The sequence below is a fragment of the Limulus polyphemus genome, unplaced genomic scaffold, assembly GCF_000517525.1.
Source record: "Limulus polyphemus unplaced genomic scaffold, Limulus_polyphemus-2.1.2 Scaffold2302, whole genome shotgun sequence".
In the NCBI taxonomy this organism is placed as follows: Eukaryota; Metazoa; Arthropoda; class Merostomata; order Xiphosura; family Limulidae; genus Limulus; species Limulus polyphemus.
This window is the reverse complement of record NW_013667912.1, coordinates 147,248-153,247: the sequence shown is the minus strand read 5'-3', so window position 1 is coordinate 153,247 and position 6,000 is coordinate 147,248.

Here is a 6,000-nt window from a genome sequence, read left to right as displayed (position 1 = left end):
ATCGCCCTAAGCTACTCGAAAGCTATCTTCGTTAGCTGTCCCGAATTTAGCAGTGGTAGACTGAAGGGAAGGCAGCTAGTCAACATCACTCACCGCCAGCTCTTGGCCTACTTTTTTACCAACGACTAATGGGGTTGACTGTCACTTATAACGTCCGCACGGTCGAAAGGGGGAACATGTTCTGTGACGGGGATTAGAACCCGCGACCCGCAAATTGAGAGTTCCCTAACCATCAGGCCATGCGAGGCTCTTATTAGCATTATGAATCCTAGAGAATATATTTTTGGCGTGAAAATAAAGGCAGTCAATATTAAATTATTTTCACCGATAAAACTACACGTTATTCACGAAATTAATAGTTAGGTAGATAATAGAATAGTGCATAAATTTGATAATTGCTTCACATAAGAGCTGTTATAAAAATTACAGTAGTTTGTGTAGAATTACTAAAAGCAATGTCTTGACTGATTATGAAGTAAATTTCTTTGTAATAGGGATAAAAGATACGCATTAGTGTAACATAACCATAAGTGCCATATTCAATATATATTTGAAGATCAAATAAATTATTTCGAAGTAAACTAGAGGCTGATTGCGTTTTATTAAAAATATTTCGAAAATTCAAATCAACAACCTACGTGACAACCACAGCCGACGTAAAGCTATGGTGGAACAGCATGTATAAGAACTACCTTGTGGCATTATTTGGCGTCATGTCGATAGTGTGATCTTATCGAAAATTGATCGCCTTTGGGAAAGATATATAACAAACCTTTCCGACACAAGATATTCATATACTCAAATCATAAAGATATTTTCAGATGGGAGATTTAGATTTTTCCAAAAATAGATATATTTTTTATTTAATGGCATTAAAAAACAAAGGAGTATGGATCCACATTGGGGACCAGGACGATCCTGAAAATGACCTGCAAGAAGTCGGGCCCCAGCCGTACTAAGCAAAGTGCGATGTCTTGTAATAGGTGAAAATCTACGAACACAAGGATCAGTGACAAAAGCCGTTCACGTGCTTCAGGGAACAGTAGCCAACATAATAAAAATGGATCTCCGTATGGAAAAGCGACATAAGCCACATGTAAAGAAGCTGGTTTTACGAAATCCGTTCGATTCTCGCATAACTAAAGCAGCTAGAGAATGCAACGGATATTCATAGTATTTCATGCCATTATATACCAGTCAAGTTATCAGACGCAGCGCCTATGGATTTTTTGCGATCAGACTGTTGAAATGGGAACTGGGAAACCATCAGTATCGTAGAACAGATGGATTGTGGAAAGCATGCAAGAAGGGGCGCACTCTATACGTAAAAGCTTTACGACAGAGCCATTTCCAATAGAATCCACGGTGATGGGCTTTGCCATAATGCACGATCGTCAGATAGAGCATGACCGGATTTGGCAACATAGACTATAACGACGTGGTGAGGCTCTAAAATCGTTTTAATATGACATACTCAACCTCTGTGTTGCATCTACAAACGTTAAACTCATCCTAAGTGCTAAGTCTCATACATAGACACACATTGTTATATTTTAAACAAGAATATAATACCAGTACGTCTAATAATAGTGATAAAAATCACAACAGACTGTAGATATTTTTTGTACTTTTTTTTTAATTAGTTCATTACGGATTTCAAATCAGAGGTACGTCTAACTTGTCAGCTTTTGGCGTTTAAAACCATAAATAACCTGTTTATTTTGTAAAACAAATCGGATAACAAGCCAATTCTGGACCTTTGTGCAAATGTTTGACTTTTATAATCAAGTAAGGAATAATCGTTCAAAACATGTTCCGTCGGAAATTTTATTTCCACAGCCGATGCTCTCGCTTTTGATCAAGTGAATCACTAATCTGTAGGCAGTAACTTGTGTGAATTAACTCTTAATTGTCACTAAGATAACAAGAGGTGATTCTTAAAATATTAAGAATCATTAATCAATTCTGTTGACACAATAATAATGAAATAAGATTTTTAAACTTTTAAGAGTCACAAAGTATGAATCAATTCTGTTGACACAATAATAATAGAAATAAGTATTTTTAAACTTTAAGAGTCACAAAGTATGAATCAATTCTGTTGACACATTAGTAATAAAATAAGATTTTTAAACTTTTAAGAGTCACAAAGTATGAATCAATTCTGTTGACACAATAATAATAAAATAATATTTTTAAACTTTTAAGAGTCACAAAGTATGAATCAATTCTGTTGACACATTAATAATGAAATAAGATTTTTAAACTTTTAAGAGTCACAAAGTATGAATCAATTCTATTGACACAATAATAATAAAATAATATTTTTAAACTTTTAAGAGTCACAAAGTATGAATCAATTCTGTTGACACAATGATAATAAAAGAAGATTCTTAATTTCTAAAGGAAGCTGTGTGTATGCAACCCTGCATGTTGAAGTAAACACTGTTAAATTTAATTACCTGAAATGAAGGGTTAAATCATGTTGGAGTATTTACAGTGTCAAGAATCATTCAGCTGAATGTACTTTAGAAATCAAGTTAATCACACATTGAATGAGAAACTGAACAGTGAAGTGACTGTCTTTTATGTCCTCCTGTGAGACAGCTGTAAGTTTACCGGTTTGCAACGCTATAATCAAGGGTCCGATTCCTCCCGGCGAACACAGCAGATAGTCCGATGTGGCTTTGCTCTAACCAAAACAAACACATTGTCTTTTATCTGTATTATTTCCTTCAAGTGTGGTTTAAGGACACCCAAATTTACAGTTATATGGAAATCTAAAGGAAAACATATATTAAAGAGGAATATTTTGTTAATTGTTTAAAACGGTGGTTAAAGACATACAAAGTGTCTTTTGTATTTTAACTATTAATGGTTAAATTAGTTGTATTATTGAATAAGTATGGAAGCATAATTATGATAGTGTTTTTCATTGAAAGAAATAATGTTATTATGTAGGCTTACTTATCAGGTCTTATGAGTAACAGTTTACACCCTTAATCCAAACAGTTTCATCGTGACTTCCATTCGCCAGGTCTACATTCAAAAACGGATTTCTTAAACTTTCCTTTCGCTCCATTAATTCAGTTGTAACAATGAGGTTTTAAGCCTTTCCTTTCATTGCAGCAAGCAATTCGTTGTCACATAAACATATCAGATTCGCTGAATGAAAGCATTCATACAAGAAGTTTGTTTTAAGGTTTTAGTTTGAGACAATGCAGTTGTAATGTACGCACACCAGATCCTCACGATAAAATCACTCACAAATATTTTTTTAGGCTTTTGTTTGAATGAAACAATTAAGTTGTAACGTAGGCATACTAGATCCGCAAAATGAAAGTACTCAAACGAACGGTTATAAGATTTTCTTTGTTTGAAACGATTTATTTGTAACACGGCTATGTCAAATCCATTGGTTGAGACTGTAAAACAAACAAACTGTTAAGATATTTTATTATTAGAAATAATAACAACTTAATGGTATCGTGGAATCGTCAGATCTTAGAATACGCAGAGATATAATTAAGGTAAAGTTTTACTTATTTAGTTTAACTGTAACATGAACCATCGTACCTGCAGGGTAAAGATATGCAATAAAGCTAAGCAATTAAGTTTTAACATGGTTTATAAAGAACTGGTTGTTAGATAAGAAGAAGAAAAGTTACTTGCAGGACATTCCTTCTCTTGGAATGTCACCGTTTTTGTGGTGTAACCGTGTATAATCAGTACTCGTGTATCTGTTTAATCACAAAAGAGACGAAATTGCAGGATGGGCCTATTCCTTTATCTGCGTAATTAACCTTTTAATCTTATCACTGTTATTAAGAAGACACTGCGCGTGCAGACATGCCCATCTTCACTGTTTCTTGTCTAGCACATCCTTTTGTTAAAGCGGGAACTTAGTAAGTATATATATACACACACACACACACACATATATACACCAATCGGGATACTGATACCATCCGTCAGTTGGTCAGTCAGTTTATATGTAGTCTTCACCATGAACTAACACTTAGGAAAGCTATCTACTGTTTGCTTTTTCTGCGTATATTTTCACTTACTCTTACTGACCTTGATGTAGATATAATTGATTTCACCTAGTAGTCTTAGATAGAAACGTGTTTCTGTGATAATATACAACTTAATGAGTAACATATATCTAATGAAGAATTATGACTAGGTCTTCCCCTTCTTAATAAAACGCTTGAATCTTATGGTTTTATTTTTATAGGGCTTGGCGACTTTGGAGGAATTGACAACGAGGCACTTGACTTCAGTCAGTTGGAATATTATATTAATGATGGAGAGGAATCTACCTTGTAAGTCGTTTTTCATTATTTACTGTTGGCATAGCAATGATTAGGAAAACGATGCACCATGTTTATAGAGATGTAATTCGTTACATTGTATTTACTGGCTGTGTATCGTAATGCAAGTATTTAATATAAACTGATTAAGGAGCTTGGCATGACCTGGTGGTTAGGGTGCTCAACTGCAAATCTGCGGGTCATGGGATCCAAACCCGGTACCGAAAATGCTAACCCTTTCAATGTGACAATCAGTCTCACTTTTTGTTTGTAAAGAGTAGCCCAAGAGTTTGCGTGGGGTGGTATTGACTAAGTTGCCTTCCCTCTAATCTAACAGTTCAATATTAGGGACGAGTAGTGCAGATAGCCCTCGAGTAGCTTTGCACGAAATTCAACAAACAAACGAATTCATTAAGGTGAACTTGAAACTTATTTAGCAGATTTACTGAGCGAAACTGAAAGTGGACAAAGTAACTTTCTTCCGGACTGATTTAATATAATAGTTAGTTACGTAACAAAACATACCAGGATTCTACAGTTAAATTGAATTTGTAGTTTTTCTTTCTTTCTTTTTAAACTACATGTTAAGATTTTATGTAGCTAAACTATAAAAATAATTATATGTTTGATACATTCGATAAATACATATGGAAAGTTGGAGGTACGTACATCTAACTGTAAATAAAAATTAATGTGATAATAATGTGACAAGTATAACTGTATAATTATACGAGTGTAAAAATATATAGTTCAATAGTTAATGTGTACATGAGTGTAAGGATTACATAATCATGTATTTGGTAGTCATGTATGTATGTTTGCTACTTCTATGTTATCGTATATATAACACTTTATACCCAAGTCTGAAATCATTATGTATTCATGTACATGATTATATAAATATTAATTTGCATTAAAATTAAACAGACACACAAGGTGTGGAATACAGGGCCGTTCAATTATTTATATTGCCTAGACCAGTAAAATATGTATGTATATATACTTATAAGTTAAGACACGGTAAAATATTTATATATAATAATTTATTATATCCCTTGTGAGTTACGAAATTTACATATGTTTAGTATGTCATAACAGCACAAACATTTAGCATCGTAAAAAAACGAACTTCCGAATGTATAATGTTTTTTGTTTTAGAAAAATTTATATTTTCAATTTTAAATTACTAAGGGACTGACAAAAAAACTCTTACTTTAAAATTTTACTGTCTCCTTATTTCAAAACTAATATTTAGCCGTAAAATATTTTACTGTATATTAAGAAATAATACATTTTTCAATGTCTGAATATTGGACGTTAGGGGATATTGTGCCAATACCAAAAAAAACAGGGACTTAAAATTTGTGAAAATTACAGAACAGGTAGCTTGATTTCGAATGCAACTAAAAATGTACTTTAAATATTAATAGATAAAATTGTAAATATCATTAGAGGAGGATACTGGAAGAGCGTGCATGTTTTAAGGAAGAAGAGAGAACAAGGAACTAAATGTTGGAACTTAGAGTGGTCATGGACAAGTTTAAAGAACATGCGAGACGATTATACCCGTGTTTCATAGAGTATATTTACACCAAAGCGTTGAATTCTGTCCAGCACAAGATGTGGGAGTAGCTTTGTGCTTAATAATAAACAACCAAACGTCTTATGAATATATATCATAAGAGAA